Below are 25,377 nucleotides of genomic sequence, written 5' to 3' on the forward strand. Positions count from 1 at the left end.
GATAGCCCGTGAACAATAGATTCCCTGTTGTCAGTAATGAAATCTTCACAGTTCCTTGGCTCATTAAAACACACTGAAGTGCTTTCTCGCGAGATGGCTAAGAATACTGCTCATCTTAGAGTCTCTATTGATCACACTTCCTTTACTTTTTGGCACTTCACATCTCTTAATCAGAGAATATAGGTCAGAGACTTCTTGATCATGGGAGATTTGTTCAATTACTTCTGCATTACAAGGTATATTTGTCTCTATATACTATGTAGTGTGGGTAACAAAATGAATATATGAATTTGAAGTACTTTATTCCCCAACAAACTGTGTCAATATATGCTCCTTGAAATGTGCTATTATTAGGAGGAACTCAGTGCTGTTTTAATTTGCTCTTTTTTTTGCACAAGAATAATTATTAAACACTGACAACAATGGTATGCTATTTATTTCTTCCTTAATTAAATGCCATTTGTACTTTATTTGGCTGTATGGAGATGGGATAACAAGCGGAGCGCTGCCTCGTCATATGTATATGGTTGGTAACATTCTGATGTTGTGAGTTCTGAACTGTTCTTGCATACAGTTGTTCATGATGTATGTATTTTTATGAAGAGAGATGCTATTCATTGTTTTTAACTATGTGATATACTTTTTAGCTGCTGCATTTTTATGGCTACGTTGGTGCCTGAAATAAAGTACTGCATTCGCATCAATAAAGCTCATGTTAAAATTACATATATGAGAATAAGACATTGTTAGAAAATACATTATGCAAAGTGAAATAAAAATGTGAATGAAATAATTTATTTTAGGTCTCTACATGCTGGATTAATTCCACTAATTTATGTTGATAGGTTAGAGTGAAGTGTTATTATTCATTGTTGTTGTTGTTATTTCCACTTTCCCGAATCTAATATTATATGTTTTGGGGGCACCCTCTGTTTGATATAATAAATCATTGCTTTTGCACAATTTTTTGGGAAGTGTTAATTGCACATTTCCTTGTATGCCTGTTATTAATCCTTATCATACTCAAAATTGTTTGCCTTTCTCTTCAAAGTTTATGAATGTCACGTTTGTGTGAATTATGAATAAACATGACTTTTTATCCATGGTAAGTGTAGTGTCTAGTCATTGATTCAGTTAAGTTTGAGGTGGGCACGGTCCAACCTGGGGGGCCCCGGTCACTATAAACTACACCAGAGGATGACAAGTTTTCTAATTTACAGTGCAGCTTCAAAGTGTCTGTGAGAAAAGCAACAGGTTTGGTTAAGGAGGCAGGTGTAAAAGTAGTAAGAAAATATTCTGAAGAGCCATGCCATAATGGAAGTCCTCAACCACAGGTATGAACTGTACCTGGCCAGGGGGAGGGATGCACTAACTTCATTTGCTGAGCTGGTAAATGTATTCAAAATTTGGATGCTTTTCAGGGACACCCAGGAAACCAAGACTGAAGCCCATCAGCTACCATGGGTCAACGTTGTAGCCTGGGCAGCCAGAAGGGGAAAAGGTAAGGGGCATTTAAGCCACTAGTTGCTTAGGCACACAACTCGCTTTCTGGCTTGCTGTGCCATTGCAGACCATTGACAGGCCCTGCTGCCCTGGACAGAAGCTTCTTAATCCCGTTCTCCCATTCCTGGGTTGATGATTGGGGTCGGGGGTTCGGGGGTAGGTGACATATTGTTGATTGATTCTCTTGGTTTTTTTTCTTCTTCTTTGGGGTGTATTCTTGCATTCTCATGGTTTGTTGTATTTGTTGCGAGAATGGAGTAATGTTTGGCCACAAAGCTAGTAGATACCTTAGCTTCAAGAAAAAAAGTTGGCAAATTCTAGGCATATTTGGTTTTAAACCTTTGCTCAAGTTGGGATAGTAGTACTACAGTCTGTAGAGCATTATCAAGGAAGTGCATTACAGCAATTGTCCTTCGCCAACTGGGTACTCTGTTGCACTGCCCGGAGATTATCGTGAGTTGGAGCTTGTGCCAGGGTCCAAGACATGGATTGGTTGCTGGTTGCCCAGGCCCGTCACCTGAAGTGTGCCATGAGGGATCCCTCTTTGTGTTGGCTCTGGCTTGGACTTTCAAGGGGCTCAGACAATTTCCTGGACTTGGCTTCTCTCCTTGTGAGGGGGCAGTTTAGTTAATCTGGTGAAGATTATATCTGAGAGGCCCGGTGGCTTGCACTCTGGCTCTCAAGTCGATTAGCTGGTGCTCTAAAAGCCAGTGGGGTGTCAAAACAAGACTCCAACAGTGTTGGTTAGGTAATTCCAATGTATAGCAGTTCTCAAACTCTTTTTCATATTAAATGTGAAAATGTAAAAATGATGTGCAAAGTGTGATGGAAATCAAAATGTTATTAATGCAATTATGGTTTGTATAATAAATATGACTTGAGAATTGTTTTCTCAACCACAAAAAGTGATTGTCTTTGGCCAATTCTTTACCTTTCTCTGCAGAGTGGCCCATTACTCAGGCCTTGGGTTTCACGCAAATCTCCAGTGTGCATCGGTGCTGTCCCTTAACTATAGGTATCCCTGTTTTGGGTGTTTGGATGAGAATGCAGAGCACCATTTAGTGTTAGATTGCACTGAGTTAGTCATAGAGCCATACTGAGATTAATGGTTTGTAGGAGAGACTCAAATGTAGGAAAGGAGAACAAGATTGAGTGAAATCCACATAGGGAAAATATCCTTCACAATCCGGGCTGAGACACAAATGCAGTTTCCCTGCAAGCAGAACCATGCTTGCATTAACCATGCATAAGTGTGGTTAAGGAAGTGCACGGTCAAGATGCGAGGATGGGTGGGTACAGGAAGATGAAAGATCAGGAGAGGACACGGTTTAGTAAGTGGGCAGGGTTTTGTAGGGAATGGGGGTAGATTTTAGAGGTGGGCAGTAGTTTTTGGGGCTCAGGGTGGGTCTGTTCTATATAGGGCAGAGGATGGGTTTTAGGGCTCAGGGGAGGGCGGTCCAGGGTAGCTTCTAGGATGTGGAGATCAGTTTTTAGGGCACACGTCGGGACGGGAGAAATGACAGTTTTCAGGGCTGGGGAGAGTTTTAGGGCACAGGTTGGGATGGGGAAAGGGCAGTTTTCAGGACTGGTGGCAGTTTTAGGGCTCAGGGCAGGGGGGCTAGGTCGGGGAGGTTTTTAGGACGGGGGAGGAGGGTCCGTTTTTAGGGCTTGGGGGGAAGGAACAGTTTTCAGGGCTGGGGGCAGTTTTAGGGCTGAGGACGGGGCTGGAGCTGGCAGTTTTCAGTACGTGGGGCCAGGTGTTAGAACAGAGGACAGGGTGACTGGGGTATGATCTTTACCACGTATATCCCTCTACTAATCATGCCTTTACAACAAAATTGCGTGGTGAGGTGTGCACACGTGGAGAAGGGGGGAGCATGCGTGGTTTAGCCATGCATGCTTCTGTCATACAACCTCCCCATAGAGATGATAGGAAAATGTGAACAAGGTGATGTCAACAATGGAACTGGTGATGTCAACAATGGAACTGGTGCTGAGGGAGAAACGGAATGGACACAGGGCAAACATTGTAGGACGCTAACACAGAGATGTCCAGGAAGGCAGTAAGAGACCCTTTGAGATGAATAATCAGCAGTCAGATAGATGACATATGTTGAGTTTGTGTCCTCGCTGCTAGATGATCTCAGAGGATTCCACATGTAGTGTTCTGTAACTGTAGAATCCTGGGGGTCAGTTTCGGATTCGGTAAAGATCGACTTCTACCACATTTCAGTCTACTACGGTGATCATTTTGTGGTGACTGTATTACTTTACTTCTATAGTGCTTCTATATTGGAAAATTTACACCATACTTCAGCCTACAGTGATACACACACTGTGTATCATCATTGTGACAGTTATTATTTTATTGTATCTTCCTTTATATTCTTTTTTACCGTATTTGATGAATTTGTTTCATAATGGCTACAATTAATTTACCGGCACCTCAAGCATTTATGGTAAAAGAAGGTGAAGTTTCTAGTTTGCAGTGGAAAGAGTGAGAAGATCATTTTATTAATTATTTAGAAGCTTTTGAAAATGAAGAAATTTCACCTGAAAGGAAAAAGAAAGTACTTTTACATTGTTTAGGTATAGGTGGGTTACGTATTTACAACCGCATGGAAAAGAAACCTAGGACTGGTGAGGAAGGAGATGTTTTTGTACATGCTTTATTAGACCTTGATTCCTACTTTGCCCCTACTGTGTGCAAAGCTGTACACCGTTACAATTTTTATCGTAAACAAGGTGCAAATGAAAAAGTAGAAGATTACATAGCAGCATTGAAAAATTTTGCGTTACCATCAAAATTTGGTGCAATAGAAGAAGAATTGATTCGCGATCAGTTAGTTATGCATTGTAATAATACACATTTGCAGGATAAATTGTGGATGAATGGTGACTCCAGTTTACAAGAAATTACTTCTATAATTTCTAAAGCTGAACTCACGCCCGGGTGTGCTAAGCCTGTAGTCTCTTCTAGTAATTCTCAATATGATGAAATCATTAAAATTGTGAGAGCGCGTTCTCGTCAAGAAGATCATACAAACAAATAGAAATGATAGAGAAATTATAACCAAAGAAAAGAAAAATGTCAAAAGTTTTCAAAATGACGGCATAGTAGACTTAAGAGGTAAATGCTATGGATGTGGGAGTTCTTCCCATCTCGCTCATGACAAGAAGTGTCCTGCGCTAGGACAAAGGTGCACTAATTGTAAAGTTCTTGGACACTATTCTCGTGTTTGTCAAAATGAACAAGATCTGTTAAAAGTGTTATTGATGAGTACCCATGTGAGAATGAATGTTCAGACTCTGAAGCTGTTATTTGCGTCATAGATGAACCTAATAGTAACAGAGGTATCATTAGAAAGACACCTGTGTGCAATATTGTTATTGGAGGAGTTACAGTCACACTAATGGCTGATTCGGGTTCACCATATGCAATTGTTAGTCAAAACACTTGGAAATTATTTTTAGAAGAGAATCTTAGGAATGATTGAGAAGTTCCTAACATTCATCCTGTTGGTTACACAGGTGAGCCTATCGACTTAATTGGTTTTGAAAAATTACCTTTTGAATTCAAGGGCAGAAAGGCTGAATGCAAAATTTATGTTTCTAAATCTGTACCTTGCGTCCTAGGATGGTGGGACCAGGATGAGTTGGAAATAATGTTAAATACCAACAGTGCTGATCCGGTGTTAAGTGTTGCAGAAACTGATAACAAACGGTGCAGTCATCATTTCTAAATTTCCTAAGGTATTTTTAGGTAAGGTTGGAGAATTGAAAGGCTTTTCACACAAGATTATTCTCAAAAAAGATGTCCGTCCTTGCATTCATAAAGTCAGGAACATTCCCATGGGCGTCAAAGAAGAAGTTATTAAGGAATTAAATAAACTTCTTCCGAATGGTTTAATCGAACAAATTGAAACATCTGATTAGGTCGCTCTATTAGTGGTCACACGCGAATCCAACGGCCAAATCCGCCTATGTGTGGATTTGAGAAAACTGAATATGAACATTTTTATAGATGTTTTTCCACTTCCCAAGATTTCTGAATTACTCTCTGCCACAAAGAACAACCAATTGTTCTCCACTATCGATTGACCTCCGCTTACCACAGGTTCCTCTTCACCTAGAAAGCAGACACTTTACAGCTTTAATTACTCCTATTGGCCTTTTTCAATACAAGCGAGTACCTTTCGGTTTAGCATCTGCTGCCGCAATGTTTCAGCGGTTAATGCGTCAGATTTTTACTGACACCAAGAATATAGCATTTTTTCAGGATGACATATTTGTCATGGGGTCTGACAAATGTGAGCATGACAATACCCTGATTAAAGTTCTAGACATTTTAGAACTTAAAGGGCTTACAGCTGAAGAATCTTAGTGCAAGTTGGCTAGGAACTGTTTTACTTACTTGGGGCATGAAATTAACTCTAAACGGATTTTTCCTATATCTGAACTTGTTGACACCATTAAAGATGCTCCAACTTCTCAAAATAAAGACGAAGTTAGATCTTTTTTAGGATTAGCGGAATTTTATTTGAAATTCATACATACTTTCTCTGGGAAGATGTACAGTATCAGACAGCTCCTTAAGAAGGGTTGTGTTTTTTATTGGTCTCAAGAGTGTCAATCCAGTTTTGAATGCATCAAGATATTTGTTCCGCTCCCGTACTCAAGGGCTTTTCTCCCAACCTCAAGAGCATCATCACCACCGATGCTAGTGGGAAGGGCCTGGGTGCGGTATTATCTCAAATCCAAGAAAATGGCAATAAATGTCTTGTGGCATTCGCTTCTAGAGCTCTCGCTAGCACTGAGGAAAAATACTCAGTGATTGAACATGAGCCTTTAGGTTGTATATTGGCCCTTAAAAATTTCGGGCAATACATTTGGAGTACATGTGTAACTGTTAGAGCAGATCACAAATCTTTGACCAAAGTACTCACATCAAAAAATCTTAGCAATGTTTCGCCTAGGATTTCATGTATGTCTATCCAATTACTTGATTATGTTTATAACGCAATCTATGTTCCTGGTGTTCGAAATAGGATTGCTGACTTTCTCAGCAGATGCCCCTTTGCAATACCATAGAAGAAAAGAATGAATGGGATGATTGGATGGTAGCTTCTGTTTTTGGTAACAAGTTACAAAGCATTTCTCCTGATGAATGGAAACAAACCCTTGCTAATGATTCAACCTTGATTACTGTAATTGTTGGGTTGTGCACGTGGTTTATCTCGTGTGTGTGTTAGCGCGTGTCTATGTGTGCACGTGTGTAGGGTGTGAAATGCATGGGATACTAGAAGGTTGAGGTCGTAGGGAAGGCAGTTGCTGAAGGAGGAGGGTTGGAGGTGTGTTCGGTGCCGCTGTGTTATACTATCTTCTTGGAATAAAGAAATATGGAACTGGACCTGCCTACTTCTTCTTTTCCACACATGGCGACGAGCGGGATTCAGCGGCACCGAGCACAGTTTTTTTTTCGTGTTTTTCAAAAAAAATTATTCTCTGCTACATCGGATTTACTACTTGTGCAGTCTTACCGATTTCACAGATTTTTAGACTTTTGGATTTTCTAAGGTACTTTTCAAGCTTTGTATCAGCAGAATCCTTGAAAATCTTGATTGAAACATTTACTTCTGTGGCGCTCGTCTGTTACCGTTACACCTGGCATCTTTCAAGTGGTTCCCATCAATACGTGCGTGAGTAGACTGAGCGTGCGCACTACAATCTACGTCTCTTAGCAACAAATGATGCAAAGGACACGCTTTCAAGCTTCCGTACTGCGTCATCAACGCCTGCGCATCACCACGTACTACCACGCAAATTGGCGGCCATCTTTAATTTTATCGAAGGTATCCTAGCAACAAGTGCCGTGTACCGAGCAACGAGTGCCGAGCGCAGAACTTTTATTTTTCTTACGCTGTATGCATGAAGAAGCTTTTATTGTCCAGCACTTATCATATTAAGTAAGCGTTTATATTTTTTTAATTCACCTTTTCTTAATCTTCTGGATTATTTCGATTTACAAGTCTTTTGACTTTGGGAAAATTCCAAATAAAACTGTGGTGAACTTTTTGCCCAAATTTAAGTACAACAAAAGATCTACTGGAACTTTGGTGAACTTTTTGAGCAAGAATTATATTTTTTTTAAAAAGGAAGTTTATTTTTTCTTGCATTGTATTTTATTTCTCTATTTAGAATGTCTTCAATTCACCCACCGCCAATTTTTTTTAGCAGAATCTGGTGAACCTCCTATTGCATGGGACTTATGGGTTGACATGTTTGAAGCTTATGTTGAGGTTTTAGATGAAGAAGAATGCTCACAGGAAAGGAAAGTGTCTTTACTTAAACATAGACTTGGTGCAGTAGGTTTAAGGGAATTCAAAAATTTACCTAAAATTGAGAATACTGGCGACATGGGTGTTTATCAATGTGCTGTTAAACAAATGCAGGAGAGGTTTGGGAGGAAAATTAATGTTGTTATGGAAAGGTTCAAGTTCTATTCGAGGGCTCAAAAAGTGGATGAGTCGATTGATCAGTATGTTTCAGTTCTGAGGGGTTTAGCTGTTACGTGTGAGTTTGAAAGTATGACATATGACCAGGTTTTACGCGACCAAATTCTTATGAAAACTAAATCTAAAAAAATTCAAGAAAAGTTATGGTCATCAAGTAGTACTTCGTTAAAAAATGCCATTGAAGTAGCTAGAGGTGTGGAAATTTCGGACCAATGTATTCGTGAAGTTAGAAATGAGAAAAATGATTCTGAATCTAGTTCAGTTAATGTGATAAATAAGGGTGACAAATCCAAGTATAAGAATGATGGTAAGTCGTTTAGTAATTACCCTAACAAGAAAGGTAATGAGAAAAGTTACGAGAAAAGCAGTGAGCAAAAGAAGTTTGCATGCTATAGGTGCGGATCTAGCAACCATTTAGCAAATTATAAGTGGTGTACTGCACTTGATAAAATATGCACCAACTGCAAAAAAAAGGGACATTTCACTAGAGTATGTCACAACTTTAAGGCGAAAGTTAATTGTGTCCAAGAGGATGATCAAGATGACATTAATTGTGTCCAAGAAGATAATCAAGATGATATTTTTCATGTCGTAGGTGAAATTTGCAGTGTACATGATGAGTCAATTAAGGGGACGAGTAAAGTTAAAAAGTTACCATCATGCATCGTCAACATTGACGGTCTAGAAGTTAAAATATTGGTAGACTCTTGTGCATGGTATACCATTATGGGCATGGATCTATTTAAATCACTTTGGCCAAACAGATCATTATTAGGATCGGATGTACACCCTGGAAGTTATACTGGACATAAAATACCTTTAGAAGGTTTTATATTGGCTAAGATTAGTTTTGGACATAATTCGTGTCAAGGTAAAATATATGTGGCTAACAAAGGTGCAACCATTTTAGGATGGCCACACATAACTGACTTGGGTATGAAAATTGATCCTAGTTTAGATTGTCCTGTTTATTCTATTCAGGATGAGTGTCGTGAGATGAACAACTATTCATTTCTTAAGGAAAAATTTCCTGATGTATTTTCCAATGGCATCGGCAAGATGATTGGATTTAAACATAGAATCATTCTAAGAGAAGGTGCGTGTCCCGTGAGACAAAAACTTAGGAACGTTCCTATTGGTTATAGAGAGAAATTGGGTGAAATACTAAAGAAATTGTGCAAGGATGGAATTGTTGAACCAGTTGAGAGTTCTGACTGGGTTTCGCCAGTGGTGATTTCCCTTAAATCCAATGGCGATTTACGCTTATGTGTCAATTTAAGATGTTTAAATGATGCCATTTGGGTTGATACATTTCCTCTTCCAAATTTACAAGAACTTACATCTTCTGTTGGTGGGTCCTCTTGGTTTTCCAAGACAGATTTGACAAATGCGTATCACCAAATCGTTTTAGATGAAGATTCTAAGCATTGTACCGCATTCATTACCACAGAGGGTATGTTTAGATATAAACGTATGCCGTTTGGCCTGGCAAGCGCGTCTGCAATATTTCAAAGAGAGATGTGCAGAATTTTGAAAGGCATTGAAAATGCAAACGTATTCCAGGATGACATTTTAATATATGGAAGGAATAAGGAATGTCATGATGAAAGTTAATATGCTGTTTTAGAAGCATTGAGAAGTAGTGGATTAACTATCAAAAATGAAAAATGAGTCTTTGGAAAACCTGAAGTGGAGTATTTAGGACATGTTATATCCAAAGATGGTATTCGACCAAAAATTGGTCATGTGGATGCGATTCTAGCTGTTCCTGAACCTACAAATAAGGAACAATTGTTATGTATACAACCATACACGCGCTCACACTCATGTCTACATTCTAGTGTCTCGTGCACACATAACATCATTCTAATGTCCATTCACTGTGCGCGACTCGCGCGTGTGTTTCCCTTTGAATTCATCACGTGAAATGTTATTACTTAAACATGTATGTCTCGCTACCCATTACAGTTTGTATTTAATAGATTGTATGTATTAACTGTTAAGAAGAGTCAGTTACTGTCAATGACTGGAGCCTTCAGTTGTATGCGAAGAGTGCTTCTTCATTTACTAATAAACTCAAGTTTAATATCATGATTCCTGTGGATTAATACATGACAATTTGGCGACGAAGGACGGAGCATTTTGGACCTTTTAGAAGAAGCATTTCCAAGCATTTTCCGATCGATTTTGGAATTTATATTTACTTTTACTTCTCAAGATCGTCGGAACACCTCTTCAATCACAAAGAAAACGATTCCCAGTACCTGCAACAGAATCGACTACAACCAAGGTCTGGAATCCCTTTTCTTTTCTTTTCGCGTGTGGCAGAGCGTCTATGCGGCAGCTTCCCTTGCACCGATGAAAATCTTCATCCACCCTACGCTTGAATGAATTTAAGCGGAAGCGAAAGCTGCACTTCCTCTAAGACGCTACTCCCCGTCTAAATAATAAAAAACAAAAGAGGTGACTTCATTTTTAACGTCGGCACCCGTTTACAGTTTCAACGGTGATTCTCCATTTACAGAGGCAGAAATTGATTATACACGTAAAACGAGTGGAAAACTACATCAATACTGATTGGCCTGATAAGAAATGTTTAGATTCAGATTTAAAGAGCTTCTGGGAAGTAAGAACAGAGCTTTCATGTTGTAAAGACATCATCAAAAGAGGAGAACGCATTGTTCCACCCATAGGTATAAGAAAAGATATAGTTTTACAAAGCCATGAAGGCCATAGTGGTATGGTCAGAACCAAACAACAAGTTAAAAATTTATTTTGGTGGCCAGGTATGGATATGTTCATCGAACGGTTAATCAGAAATTGTGTTGTATGCGCAAATTCTGATAAATCACTAGTGACTCTTAAACCAAATATGAGTACACACAACATACCTGATAATCCATGGGAAACCATTGCAATAGATATTATGGGTCCCATTGGTCATGAATCCAAATATGTCATTGCAGCAATAGACGTTTTTTCCAAATGGCCCATTATCAAGATTGTCCAGAAAATAGACACTGACTCTGTATTAAGTTTCCTAGATAAAGTTTTTATTGAAGAAGGACTACCAATTAGAATTATTTCTGATAATGGTGTACAATTTAGTTCAAAGAAAGCAAATGACTATTTTACTAGACTTGGCATTACTCATTCCACCACTTCCCTATATAATCCTAGTGGGAACGGAATATTAGAAAGATTCAATAGAGTCCTCAAGAGTGCCATACAATTCACCAGTGGTGATGAAAAAAAATGGGAAATTGAAATATTTAAAAAAGTATGGATGTACAGAACAAATGTGAATACCATGACTGGATATTCTCCTTTTGAAATTATGAGAGGAAGAATTCCCAGAACCATTGTGAATCCATCATGGTTAATCAGTTCTACATCTTCAAAAGTAGATTTGAGCGTAGTTAAAGAAAATCTTATTCGCACTCATTGCACAAATAAGAAATACTTTGATGAGAAATTTGGTTCAAAAACAGATCCAACAGTAGAAGTCGGTATGTTGGTAAAAGTAAAAAAAAACATGGAAAGTCAAAAAAGGAGAGAGTTCATTCATGGGTCCTTTTGAGGTAATAGAAGTACTAAAGAATTCAGTGAGATTATCAAACAATAAAGTTTGGAATCTCAGTAGAATTGCCATTCTCAAAGCTGATAAAGATATTTATCATAAAGAACCAAATTCAGAGCATTCTGATATGTCATTTTTAGATGAAGAATTAAGTGAAAGTGAAGCTCATAATAATACAGCTAATACACCTTGTTGTTCAAATAATAATTACACTGAACAAAATATAACTACAGAACCTTATTGTCAAAGCAATAACATCAACAATCAAAAAGTTGATATCCAAAATGATGTTTCTCTATCCAAAAGAACAACTAAGAAACCCAAATGGTTATCAGATTTTGTTGCTTACATATCTGGCAGAAGTTAATTTTTTTTGTTTTTTTATTATTTTATAAGGGAGGAAGGTGTGTTATCTATACAACCATACACGCGCTCACACTCATGTCTACATTCTAGTGTCTCGCGCACACATAACATCATTCTAATGTCCATTCACTGTGCGCGACTCGCGCGTGTGTTTCCCTTTGAATTCATCACGTGAAATGTTATTACTTAAACATGTATGTCTCGCTACCCATTACAGTTTGTATTTAATAGATTGTATGTATTAACTGTTAAGAAGAGTCAGTTACTGTCAATGACTGGAGCCTTCAGTTGTATGCGAAGAGTGCTTCTTCATTTACTAATAAACTCAAGTTTAATATCATGATTCCTGTGGATTAATACATGACAACAATTAATGTCATTCTTAGGATTAACAGAGTTTTACTCACGTTTTATTGAAAATGATGCTTCTAAAGTGGAACCATTAAGGTCATTGTTAAAAAGAGGTGTAGCATTTACATGGGATGAGCAACAAAAAATGTGTTTTGAAAAAGTGAAGAAAGAAATTCTCACAACACCATGTTTGAAACCATTCCTGCCAACTGCTGAATGTATATTGTCTGTGGATGCGTCTGGGTATGGCATTGGTGCTGTGTTCTCTCAGCATGTTAAATCAGAGAAGTGGGTAGTTGCGTATGCTTCACGCTCGTTGACAAAATCAGAACGCAATTATTCTGTAATAGAGAAGGAGTTGTTGGCTGCTTCATGGGCTGCAGAGAGATTTAGGATGTACGTGTGGGGGAGAAAATTCAAAATTTGTACCGATCATAAACCCTTGGTAAATATTCTGAGACCTGAAGGTGGGAAGAATTTAACTCCTAGGTTAGCTCGCTTAGCTTCAAAGTTACAAATGTTCAGTTTTTACATAGAATATATTCCTGGTAAGAATAACGTGGTTGCGGATGGTCTTTCAAGATTACCTAATGTAGATTCGACAGGAACTGAAATCAACAATGATTGTGAAATAGCTTTTACCTTCAAAGATGTATTTTTGATTGATGGAAAGGATGTCAATAACATAGTATCTGAGGCGTCATGGATGTGCGAGATGGACAAAGATATTGTTTTGAAAGAAGTTAAACAATTCATAATTAATGGTTGGCCAAGAGAGTCTAACTTATGGGGTGAATGTGCTGCATTTTGGAAAATCAAAGAGGAACTATGTGTTGTTAATGATATTGTTTTAAGAGGGGACAGAATTGTGCCTCCATTTAGTTTAAGAGAGGATATTGTTGAGAAGAGTCACTTGGGGGCACGGTGGTATGTCCAGTACAAAAAGGAGAATTAAAGAGTGGTTTTGGTGGCCAGGAGTTGATTCTATGGTGGACCGTTTAGTGAGGAACTGTAAAGTTTGTTGTACCAGCGATAAGGTGGCAAAGCCGTTGAGCGTGCCTTTAACTATGGTGGAGTTACCTGAGTATCCATGGCAAAAAGTTGCTATTGATTTTATGGGTCCATTTTCAGCTCTGTCAGCAAAGGATAGTTATGCCATTGTATTAGTCGATTATTATTCGAAATGGCCTGAGGTAAGAATGGTAAATGGGATGACTACGGATGTGGTTATTGAGTTTTTAGAGGATGTGTTTTCAAGGGAAGGAGTCCCGGAAGTTCTTGTTTCGGATAATGGGCCGCAGTTTGTGTCACAAAAAATGGAAGAATTTTTAGTGGTGATGGGCATCAAGCACATCAAATCATCACTATATCATCCCGAAAGTAAAGGTCAAGTTGAGCGCTTCAACAGGGTGGTCAAGGAAGTGATTGAATTAGCATTGAGTGCAGGGTTACCCTGGAGGAAGGCTCTACAAGAAACGTTGACTGCATACCGTGTCACACCACATTCCGCTACGGGGAAAACACCTTTTGAGGTTTTGAGAGGTAGGAAACCATTCACTGGGTTAGTTCCTTGGTGGTTAAGGAAAAGGAATGATAAAATGCAGTGCAATAACAACGATATAGATAAAGAAATTAGATCTGAGGTCAAAAAGTATCAGGATCGCAGTCAGCAGTATCATGGAGGTAGGTGTAGTTGGCCGTTAGTTAAGATAGGTCAAATGGTTTGGGTAAAGAATCCTAGAATTGTGCTGAAGGGAGAAAGTGTATGGTCTAAACCCCTGAGAGTAATGAAGGTGTTTGGCAGTGCAGTAGAGTTGGAGGACGGTAAGAGATGGAATTTTCGCCAATTGAGTCTTTGCAATGGGAAGGATGGCGGGGTAGGTACACGATCTGGTGTTGATGAAGGAGTATGTAGTGGATATATGTTAGGTGATGATTTTGGACTAATGAAGGATGTGGCGTCAACTGAAAGTACGAGTAGTTGTAATACTAGATGTGACACATCTGGCCGTGATGTAATCAGGAGTAGGAGTGGTGTTAGTGATCTTATTGAACCTGGTTCCACTTGTACCAATGTTGGTGTTGAAGGTGAGACTTTACGCCGTGGTAATAGAACGAAAAAGTTGCCTGTCCGGTTTACTGATTTTAAGTTAGGGTAACTTTTTGGTTAGTGTCTTGTAAGCTGTTGAGGAGGAGGGTGTGTGGTATTGGTTGATATGTGTTGTGTTGTGCGCGTGGTTTATCTCGTGTGTGTGTGTTAGCGCGTGTCTATGTGTGCACGTGTGTAGGGTGTGGAATGCATGGGATACTAGAAGGTTGAGGTCGTAGGGAAGGCAGTTGCTGAAGGAGGAGGATTGGAGGTTGGAGGTGTGTTCGGTGCCGCTGTGTTATACTATCTTCTTGGAATAAAGAAATATGGAACTGGACCTGCCTACTTCTTCTTTTCCACAGTAATCAACCATGTCCAGAAAGGTTGGCCTACAAAAGCTATGTTAGAGAAGAATTTATTTGCTTTTTGGGAGGTTAGGAATGATTTATCAGTTGAGGATGATCTGTTAATTAGAAATGGAAGACTTGTCCATCCTGTAGACTTTCGGGAATAACATTATTGGCTTATGCCATGAATGTCATTTAGGGATTGTTAAGTGCAAAACCAGAATCAAACAGTCTTATTGGTGGCCTGGCATCGATAATGACATTGAGAGAGAAATTAGAAATTGTGTTCAATGCATTAATTCCGATAAAAGTTGAACTACTCACAAAGAATTTAATTAAATAATCCGACATTAACCATAGAACCACTTCTGTTTACCACCCAGAAGGAAACAGTTGCGTAGAACGCTTCAATAGAGTAATAAAGGGTGTTTTTGAAATGTCTTTTAGTAATTACTTAGAGTGGGAGGATGAGTTAAGAAAAACAGTCAATGCATACAGAGTAACTCGTTGTGAAACTTCAGGGTATGCCCCGTTTGAACTCATGAGGGGGAGACTTCCTCGTACCTAAGACTATATGGGTTGGTTGAAATATACTAATTCTGTAACTTGGTCTGCCAAAAAAGTAAGGAGGTCTTTGGAAGATACTCAACACAAACAAAAAAAGGTTTTTGACCATACTCACAATGTAAAAAAAGGATATCTTTGTATTGGTGATGTGCTGAAAGTAAAAAAAGGAAGACTGACACGTAAGAGAGAAAGTACATTTTCTGCTCCCTTAAAAGTGATCAAAGTAATGTGTAATTCTGCTTTGTTAAGTGATAGAAATGTGTGGCATGCCAGTAGGATTGCCAAGTTCAGAGGAGAATTTGAACCTAATGTAACTCAAGATAACCATTTTAATCATCATCCAATTAAGTATGATTGGATCCAAGATGCTCCCTGTAACACTGATTCTACCTCAGATGTTGCAGAAGACATGAAATGTGTTTGTGTTCCAAATTCTCCTCGTGCTATTGAGTGGGAAAATGGTGGTGATTCTCCTTGCATTCACAATGACCTTCCCAGTCCTGACATGTGTAGCATCATCAAAAGATTATTGCATTCATGAGGTAAATTCTGAAGTAACTAGGGCTGGAAGAATGTGTGTTAAACCTTTTTATTTAAAAGATTACGAGGCATATGTAGGTAGCCGTTTGCGATTCGCAAACGCCGAAATTCGGCGAATTTTGGCATTTGTGAATCGCCACGGCGTTTTGATATGTAAGTGCCACTTAGCAAAATAAGGAATCGCAAAAATTGCGATTCCTTATTTTGCTTATAGCATTTAAGGAATCGCAATTTTGTGATTCCTTAAATGCTATGTAGGGGTGCTTTAAAAATTGCGATTTTTTATTAAGGATTCACAAAATACCACCTACTTCAAGCAGATGGTATTTTGCGCTTTCCTTCAAAAATGCATTTTTTTTTTAATTCAAAGTGCCATGTGGTGCACAGACATGCCCTTAAGGCATGTAGGTGCGCCACATGTACTTACAGGCACATTCCAGGGGTGCAACAGGTGTCCTTTGGACACTCTGGCACCCTTGGATTTGCAATTCTCAAATTGCGATTTTCACAGAGAAAATCGCAATTTGAGAATGTATCCCCATTCATTCCTATGGGGACACTCATTCCTTAATTGCGATTCGCAATTTGCTAATCGCAAATAAGGAATGTTAAAGATTCGCAAAAAAATTGCGCATTTTTACCTACATTCCATTTTGCTATTCTCAAATAGCGATTCCTTAAAAATCGCTATTTGGGAATCGCAAAATGGAAATTACCTACATATGCCCCTACATTACACATGTTTGTCCTTCTTAATCTATCCTAGCATGTGTTTTACTTTATTTTAGGAAATGTTATTAAGTTAGGATTGCATCTTATTTAGATATGCATTTCTTATATTGTAGGTTTATTTTGTTATCTTGGTTTTTTTTATTTTTTGAAGGAAAGGGGAAGTGTTGTGGGGTGGTGCAGTCCTGCCCCGTGGAAGGGAGCCTGTGTTTCTTCCGGACGTGCACATGAAAGACGAGTTCACATTTCACACACACCTGGATAGGGCACAAATGTGAACTCTACCTCGGTAGCTGAGCCACGGATGGAAGATGGCGGAAAGACAGGCGCCAAAGAGACCATGACTGACCTCTAATGAAGGCATCTGGGAATAACACCCATATAGATACAGACTGTCTAGATTTGGCGGTCGCTCTTTTTCTTATTTAGGATCTATCTTGTGGAACTCTCTTACTCTGACTTTAAGAAATGAGCCCAATTTTGTGCACTTTGGTGGGATGTTGAAGACCTGGCTCTTTAATCAATAGGCCCTCTCCCATATTTGTTTGACCTATGCAGGCGGCACCGGGAAACCCTTGGGTAGCTGAGTGCCTTATAAAATTAAATAATAATAATAATTGTGTTTGTGTCCTCGCTGCTAGATGATCCCATAGGATTCCACATGTAGTGTTCTTTAACCGTGGAATCCTGGTGGTCAGTCTGAAGCAGATCGAGGCTGGAAGAGGAGTGTCCAGATTGTCCTCCTCAACTACGGCTGAGTTCTTGAATAAACCTGCTGCTGCTACTTATACATTTCGTGGAGTGTTTACTTCGCAACAACATCCAGTGAAGGGCTGAGCCGAAAATAGAAAGGGTTGACAGAAATGGGGTTGATCAACAGTATTACATGGTGTGATAGGTTAACAAGTATAAGAATCATTGTAGGTGACAGTAGTGAAGTTTGCAACATGAGAAAGAGACCATGCAGATGTATACGTGAAGAGCCTGGAAACCTGACTGAAGGGGACTGAGCTGATGATGAAAAAGATGCTGAGAGAACCCCATGAAAGTAATTTAGTGTTTTTAAAAGAAACAGAAGAATGAGGATGGAGATATTAGCAGAGGTATAAATACTGCTGATTTAAATCATTGTGGGTAGGGATGAATCTTTGAGCCACAAGTCTTACATGTTTCATAACTATAACCATCACCACCAGGATACGGTCATCAGGTGAACCTGCTCTTATATCATCCCAAAGGGGTCGAATGATTCCCACCTTAGCAAGCAAATTCGTACTTGTGCATTCTTCACTCATAGCAAACAATTCTTTATTAATAACTGCCAGCATTATTAACCCCTTCGGGGCTGATGAGGAGCTGGGCTCGTCATGGCGCACACCGGTCGTGCGCTGATGACGAGCCCAGCTCGTCATGAGCCCCACCCTTGGGGGAAGCACTGGCGCTCCCCCCGAGGGTCTGCGATCGTTTTTTAAAGTACGGGGATGGCAGCGGAAGAGTTTCCGCTGCCGCCCCCGCCCCTCCCCATGGGAATCCCTGATGACGTCAGCGCGCACAGCGCGCGCTGACATCATCAGGGATTCCCAGGCGCTCGGGAAGCCATTTGCTTCCTGCGCGCCGAGGGAACAGGTAGGTTTTTCGTGCTTGGGGGGGGGGGGGGGGGTTGGGGCCGCAAAGAGGCATCATTGGAGAGGAAAGAGATTATCCTCTCCCCTGATGTCGGCGGAAATGCCCCCACTAGCACCAGGGATTGTGAATTTAGCTTTTCGGAAGCGACCCCTGGGGGGGGTGGGGGGGCAGAAATGCCCCTCTGGCACCAGGGATTATTTTTTAGGGCAATGTTTGTTTTGGGAAGCGACCCCTTGGGTAAGGGTCGCTTCCAGGTGGCCTTGATTTTGTTGTTTATTTTCTGTCCCCCCTGGGAGCAAATTGGCCCATTTTTGTTGCCGTTTTGCCCCCAATGGGCAGAAAATGCCCACTAGCAACAGGGAATTTAAATTTAGTTTTTAGTAAGCGACCCCTTGGGCAAGGGTCGCTTCCAGGTGGGCTGTGATAATTTTTTTGATTTTCTGCCCCCCCCCCGGGGGGCAAATCGGCCTGTTTTTTCGGCCGTTTTGCCCCCGGGGGGGGGCAGAAATTCCCCACTAGCACCAGGGATTAGTTTTGGGGCAATGTATATGTTTTGGAAGCGACCCCTCGGGGAAGGGTCGCTTCCTGGTGGCTAGTAGTTATGTTTATGAATTTCTGCCCCCCCCCCCCTTGGGGAAAATAGGCCAGTTTTTTTTTTAACGTTTTTCCTCCTGGGGGGGGCAGAAAATTGCCGCTAGCACCAGGGTTATTTTTTTTACATGGTTTTTATTGACCCCTTGTGCAATGGTCACTTCCTGGAGGGGTCTTAATTTTTTATGTATATTTTTGCCCCCCCTGGGGGCAAATAGGCCAGTTTTTTTGCCCGTTTTGCCCCCGGGGAGGGGGGGGCAGGAAATGCCACTAAGCACCAGGGATTGGTTTTTTTGTTATGGCGGCTACCCCTTGGGCAAGATTTGCTTCTTAGAGGGAACTTGTTTTGGGAATGTTTTTCTGCTTCACCCCCTCCCCGGCGGGGGGACGAATAGGCCCTTTTCTCCTCTGTTTTTTGGCCCACTAGGCCCTAGGATTTGAGATTTGTAGTGTGTCGAAGCGATCCCTTGGGCAAGGCTTGGTTCCAAAGGTGGTTATATTTTTGGTTGTTTTTTACTGGCCGCCTCCCTTGGTGCCAGTTGGTCTTTTTTTGTCCTTACTGCCCCCGTGTGATGGGGGTACTGTTAGGAGCAAAAGACCGACTGGCACCAAAGGGGTCAGGCAGTAAAAAACTTTCAAAAAATTAACCAGTGTTTTGATGGTTTTCCTCACCTAATCCCAATTTGTCCAAGCCCTATTTGATGGCCCATCTGGGCGAATGTAAATTTGGGGGGCAAATTTGTGTGTTGTTTTTTAATGCTTATAATGTTTGTGAAATGTGGTAGTAATTTTTTTTCTTCTCTATTTTTGTCTTGTTCCAGGCTTTTGCTGTTTGGATTGTTGTAGGTTGCGGGTCTGTTACTGCTGGTTTTGCAGCTTGTGTAGTTGCTTGTGCTTGGTAAGTGAATGTATTTTGTACTTCTTTCCCTTGATGATTGTCTTTTTGAAAAAGGTGTACTTATCGCAGTTTGTGTGGCTGTGTGTTTTTTTTTTCAGCATTAGTGCTTGATGTGCCCTTTGTTTTCAAATCATGTAATTATTTTTTTCTTTCTAGTGGGATATCATTTCTTTTTGCTGTGTCTCAGCAGAGTAGGTGCTGGTGAGTGTAGCTATATTTGGTAAGAGTGAAATTGTTTTGGATTGTATTGTTCTTTGTGTGAAAGCCTTACCTTGTTTACTTCTTACTTTGCACAGTGTAGGTTGTTGTTCACTTGTGTGTGCAGTCTTCTTGCTTTGTAAGGATAATGGCTAGTCGCAGAATTACTGCTCAGCAGGTTCTTGGTTTGCTTTTTGAGTCTTCTTCTGACCATGGTTCAGAGACTGACTCTGATTCGGACCCAGAGGTAGGGGCAGAAGATTCAGGCAGTGAGTTTTCTCTTCGCATGGAATCATCGGATGATGAATCTTCTTCTAGTGCTGATTAAGTGCCTATGGTAGAGGAGGACATTGATATGCCGGTAGTGGGCCAAGAGGCATCTGTGCTGCTGCCTAGGGCCGCAATGTTTCCTTTCTTTTTACGTCGGCAAGAGGCATGTGGGCTGCAGCCTGCGCCCAAAAGGCTTCACATTGCTGTGGTGCGCCAAGAGGCATCTGGTGCTGTTAGTCTTCCTGTTGGTGTAGTGCAGCAAGAGGCATCTGGGGATGTTGGGCTTCCCATTGGTGTAGAGCGGCAAGAGGTATCTGGGCCTGCTTGGTTTCCCGGTGGTGTAGTGCAGCAAGAAGCATCTTATGCTGCTAGGCTTCCCGTTAGTGTAGTGCAGGAAGAGCCCTCTGGGGATGCTATGTTTTCTGTTGGTGTTGTGCAGCCAGAAGTATCTGTGGCTGTTAGGCTTCCCGTTGGTGAACAGCAGCAAGAGGCTTCTGGGCTGCAGGCTGGGGTGGCTGCTCCCCCCGTTGATAGGGATGGCCTCTGGGTTCCCCCTGGCATGGTGCAGCCGGCATTGCCAGAGTTCACTGGTGTTCCTGGGTGTAGAGTGAATACTGAGAATTTTCTGCCAATACATTTTTTCCAGTTGTTTTTTGACGATGTGTTTTTGCAATAGATTGTTGAGCAAACTAATTTGTATGCAGAACAGTTATTGTGGGACAACAGTGCCAGCCTTAAGCCCCATTCTAGAGCTACCCGGTGGACTCCCACAAATGTTGAAGAGATGAAGAAGTTTTTGGGATTAACTTTTTTGATGGGCTTTCTAAGGAAGCCATCAATGTCTCCATATTGGTCCACTAGTCCCTTGATGGCAACAGCTATATTTCCAGCAGTCATGAGTCGTGATCGGTATATGCTTCTTCTTCGGATGATGCATTTTGTTGATAATGGTTTAGCGTTGCCACGCGATCACCCTGATTGTGACCGTCTGTTTAAAATTTGGCCTGTCCTTGATCACTTTGTTGATCGTTTTTCTGAGATCTTTGCCCCTGGTAAAGAAATTGCAGTGGATGAGTCTTTGCTATTGTTCAAGGGCCGCTTGTTTTTTAGGCAATACATTCCTAGTAAGAGGGCACGCTATGGAATCAAACTGTATATGCTGTGTGACAGTGAGACTGGATATGTCTACAATTTCAGGATGTACACTGGTAAGGAGTCCAGCATTAACCCTCCTGGTTGTCCTTCCACTTTTAGAGTGACTGAGAAAATTGTGTGGGAACTAGGTAGAGGATTATTTAACAAAGGCCACCATTTATATGTAGATAACTTCTACACTGGTGTGCGGTTGTTCAAGGAGTTGGCCAAAGTGGGCACTGTTGCTTGTGGCACAATGCGCTGTAACCGTAAAGGTTTCCCAAAGGAACTTGTTTGCAAAAGGCTTGTGCGGGGACAGTCTACTGCATTGCGATATGGGGAGCTTCTAGCTGTGAAGTTTTCAGACAAGAGAGATGTGTACATGCTGACTACTATCCACAATGAAAGTACTGTACCTGTGCCTGTTTGGAGTCAGGGTGCTGAAGTGCGCAAACCTGTGTGCATTTTAGCTTACAATAAGTACATGGGTGGTGTTGACAGAGTAGATCAGAGGTTGGAACCTTATGCTGCTCTTTGAAAGGCTTACGTTTGGTACAAGAAGTTGGCTATCCATCTGTTCCACTTGGCATTCTTTAACGCTTTTGTTGTGTACCAGAAGTCTTGTCCTGAGTCGAAAATGCTTTTTGTTAAGTTTCAGGAGTCTATAATAGGCAGCCTCGTACTTGTGGAGCAGGCAAGGGTTTCTAGATTTGGAGTGGTGGAGGATGTGGCTAGATTGAAAGATCGTCACTTTCCTGAATACATTCCTCCCACTACCGCAAGAGACTTTCCGACTAGAAGATGCAGAGTCTGTTGGCGAAGAGGCGTGCGGAAGGAGTCTCGTATGTACTGCCCTGACTGTCCTTCTGAGCCTGGATTGTGTGTGTCAGCTTGTTTTAAATCGTACCACACGCAAAAGAAGTTTTGGCAGTTTTAATGAGCTGTAAAGTAAATTGCCTGGTCTGTATTCTGTAAAAATTTTTTGTTTGTTTCAAGGATTGGCATTAGTGCAATGTGTTTAGTTTTAGAATTTGTGTTAGCTGATTTGTAGGTATTTCCATTTGTTTAGTGTTATTTTGAAAAAAAGAATTCTAAATGTGTTTGTGGTGTGTGCAGGCTGGTGCTTGGCTGGCGGTGTGTGTGGAGTGGCGCTTGGCTGGATGGTGTGTGTGGAGTGGTACTTGGCTGTTTGTGCACGGAGTGGTGCTTGGCTGGTGGTGTGTGTGGAGTGGTGCTTGGCTGGTGGTGTGTGTGGAGTGGCGCTTGGCTGGCGGTGTGTGTGGAGTGGCGCTTGGCTGGCGGTGTGTGTGTGGAGTGGTACTTGGCTGTCTGTGCACGGAGTGGTGCTTGGCTGGCGGTGTGTGTGGAGTGGTGCTTGGCTGGTGGTGTGCGTGGAGTGGTACTTGGCTGTCTGTGCACGGAGTGGTGCTTGGCTGGTGGTGTGTGTGGAGTGGCGCTTGGCTGGATGGTGTGTGTGGAGTGGTACTTTGCTGTCTGTGCACGGAGTGGTGCTTGGCTGGTGGTGTGTGTGGAGTGGCGCTTGGCTGGTGGTGTGCGTGGAGTGGTACTTGGCTGTCTGTGCACGGAGTGGTGCTTGGCTGGCGGTGTGTGGAGTGGCGCTTGGCTGGTGGTGTGCGTGGAGTGGTACTTGGCTGTCTGTGCACGGAGTGGTGCTTGGCTGGCGGTGTGCATGCTCTGGTGCTTGGATGGTGGTGTGGGTGGACTGGCGCTCGGCTGGCGGTGTGTGTTTTTAGTTACTTTCTGTTGGTCACTACACACACTGCTAGTTGAGTGACACTCCACGCAGTCCATCATTTTGTGTAGTTGCAGTGTCAGAAATGTGGGCGTGTGAAAGTGATGGGCCCTTGAATGGAGCTGTTTGCTGGTGTGAGTGTTGAAATGTGATGGGTCCGCGGCTGGCGGTGTGAATGTTTTGTATGTGTCACACGTACGAAAGGTGTATGAATGGCCTGTAAAGAGGTTGGTGCCTTGACGTGGCTTTACAGCTCACGAGCTGTGAGTCAGTGGTTCAGTTAATCATACTTTCAATTATACGCAGTGTATTTCATTTTTGTGAAAATACTTGCGAATACAATTGTATGTACTGAATCATCACTCACCCTCATGCCAAATCCAACCAGTATGTGTGTGTGCTTGCGGATTAGATGGCTGTGCAGTAATATTTGTTTTTTTTCTCTTTCTGCAGTAAGGTGTACCTTGTCCCTTATTGTGATTGTTGTAATGTGTTGCTTTTCCTTCCATATGGTGTCAATTGTCTGATTTGTATCAGGTATGAAAGGTGCATGAATGGCCTGTAAAACGGTTGGTGCCTTGTCGTGGCTTTACAGCTCACGAGTTGCGAGTCACTGGTTCGGTTTTTATGAATTTATTTATTGACATAGCATTTCATTTTTTTGAAATATCATGTTAATAAAATGTTATGTACTGAACCATCACTCGCCCTCGTGCCAAATCCAACCTGTATGTGTGTGTCTTTGAGGAATAGATAGCCGTGCTTGAAAGTTTGACTTTTGAGTAACTCTGATAAGGTGTATTTTATAGCTATAAATAACTTACTAAATTTAGATATTATTGTGAAATCATGGTAGTATATGGTCATGTCTTTCTGGTGAATTCTATTGTTGTTTTTTATCCACAATCTCCTGCAAACTAGAAATTGTCTGTCACATTTTCCATGCGATATTGTCCCCAGAATCGCACGCTCTCAAATTGAAAACTTAATTAATTCAAATCAATTTGGTTTTGCAAGGGGGTTCCCATGAGTTTTTGGTCCAGGGCTTGGCGGGCATCTTTGGAAACTACCAAACCCAAACAGTTCTGAAAACTAGACACCCGGGGGAGTCCAGGGAGGTATGGCATGCGTGGGTCCCCCAATGTTTTCCTAAACAAAAATCCCTGCAAACCTTAAATTTAGGTTTAAAAAAACCACTTTTCCATACATTTTTGGGCAGGATCTCCCAGCCGGCACAAATTTCCTACCACCCAGCGTTCCCCTTGATCTCCCGAGTAAAATGATACCTCACTTGTGTGGGTGGGCCAAAGGCCTGTGACTAAGGTGGGGTGCTTAATTTGTCAAACCTAAATACTACATTTTTTTTAAATTCATTTTTAGCCTGTTCTGCTTTGGGGCACCCACACAAGTGAGGTATCATTTTACTCGGCATAACAAGGGGAACGCTGGGTGGTAGGACATTTGTGCCCGCACGGAGAACCCACGCAAAAAAGTTTGGAAAAGTGTTTTTTTGCCTAATTTTAAGGTTTGCAAGGAATTCTGGGTAGGAAAACATTGGGGGACCCATGCATGCCATACCTCCCTAGACTCCCCCGGGTGTCTAGTTTTCAGAACTGTTTGGGTATGGTAGTTTCCAAAGATGGCTGCCGAGCCCCGGGCCAGAAAACTCAGGTGCCCCCCCCAAAAAATCAAGGTAGTTTTGCTATAGGGTATTTTAAATTCTCCACCGTACGATTTGGACCTTTTCCTGTTGCAGCCACTATGTCTACCCACGCAAGTGAGGTACCATTTTTATCGGGAGACCTTGGGGAATGCTGGGTGGGAGGAAATTTGTGTGAGCCCAGTGATGCCACGCTTTCCCATACAAAAAAGTGTGAAAAAACTTTTTTTTCAGCTAAAATTGTGGTTTGCAAGGGATTCTGGGTAGAGGAACGAAAACTAGACACCCGGGGGAGTCCAGGGAGGTATGGCATGCGTGGGCCCCCCAATGTTTTCCTACCCAGAATTCCTTGCAAACCTTAAAATTAGGTAAAAAAACACTTTTCCAAACTTTTGTGCGTGGGATCTCCGTGCCGGCAAAAACGTCCTACCACCCAGCGTTCCCCTTGTTATGCTGAGTAAAATGAAACCTCACTTGTGTGGGTGCCCCAAAGCAGAAGAGGCTACAAAAGGTAGTCTCTTTGCCCAAAAAGGGCACGATTTCACTGGGAAATTGAGGTGCGACCACGTTACGTTTTGCGCTGTTTCCTGTCGCAGGCACTAGGCAGACCCAGGCAAGTGAGGTAGCATTTTTATCGGGAGACCCGGGGGAACGCTGGGT

The sequence above is a fragment of the Lissotriton helveticus genome, chromosome 12 (assembly GCF_964261635.1).
Source record: "Lissotriton helveticus chromosome 12, aLisHel1.1, whole genome shotgun sequence".
Classification (NCBI taxonomy): domain Eukaryota; kingdom Metazoa; phylum Chordata; class Amphibia; order Caudata; family Salamandridae; genus Lissotriton; species Lissotriton helveticus.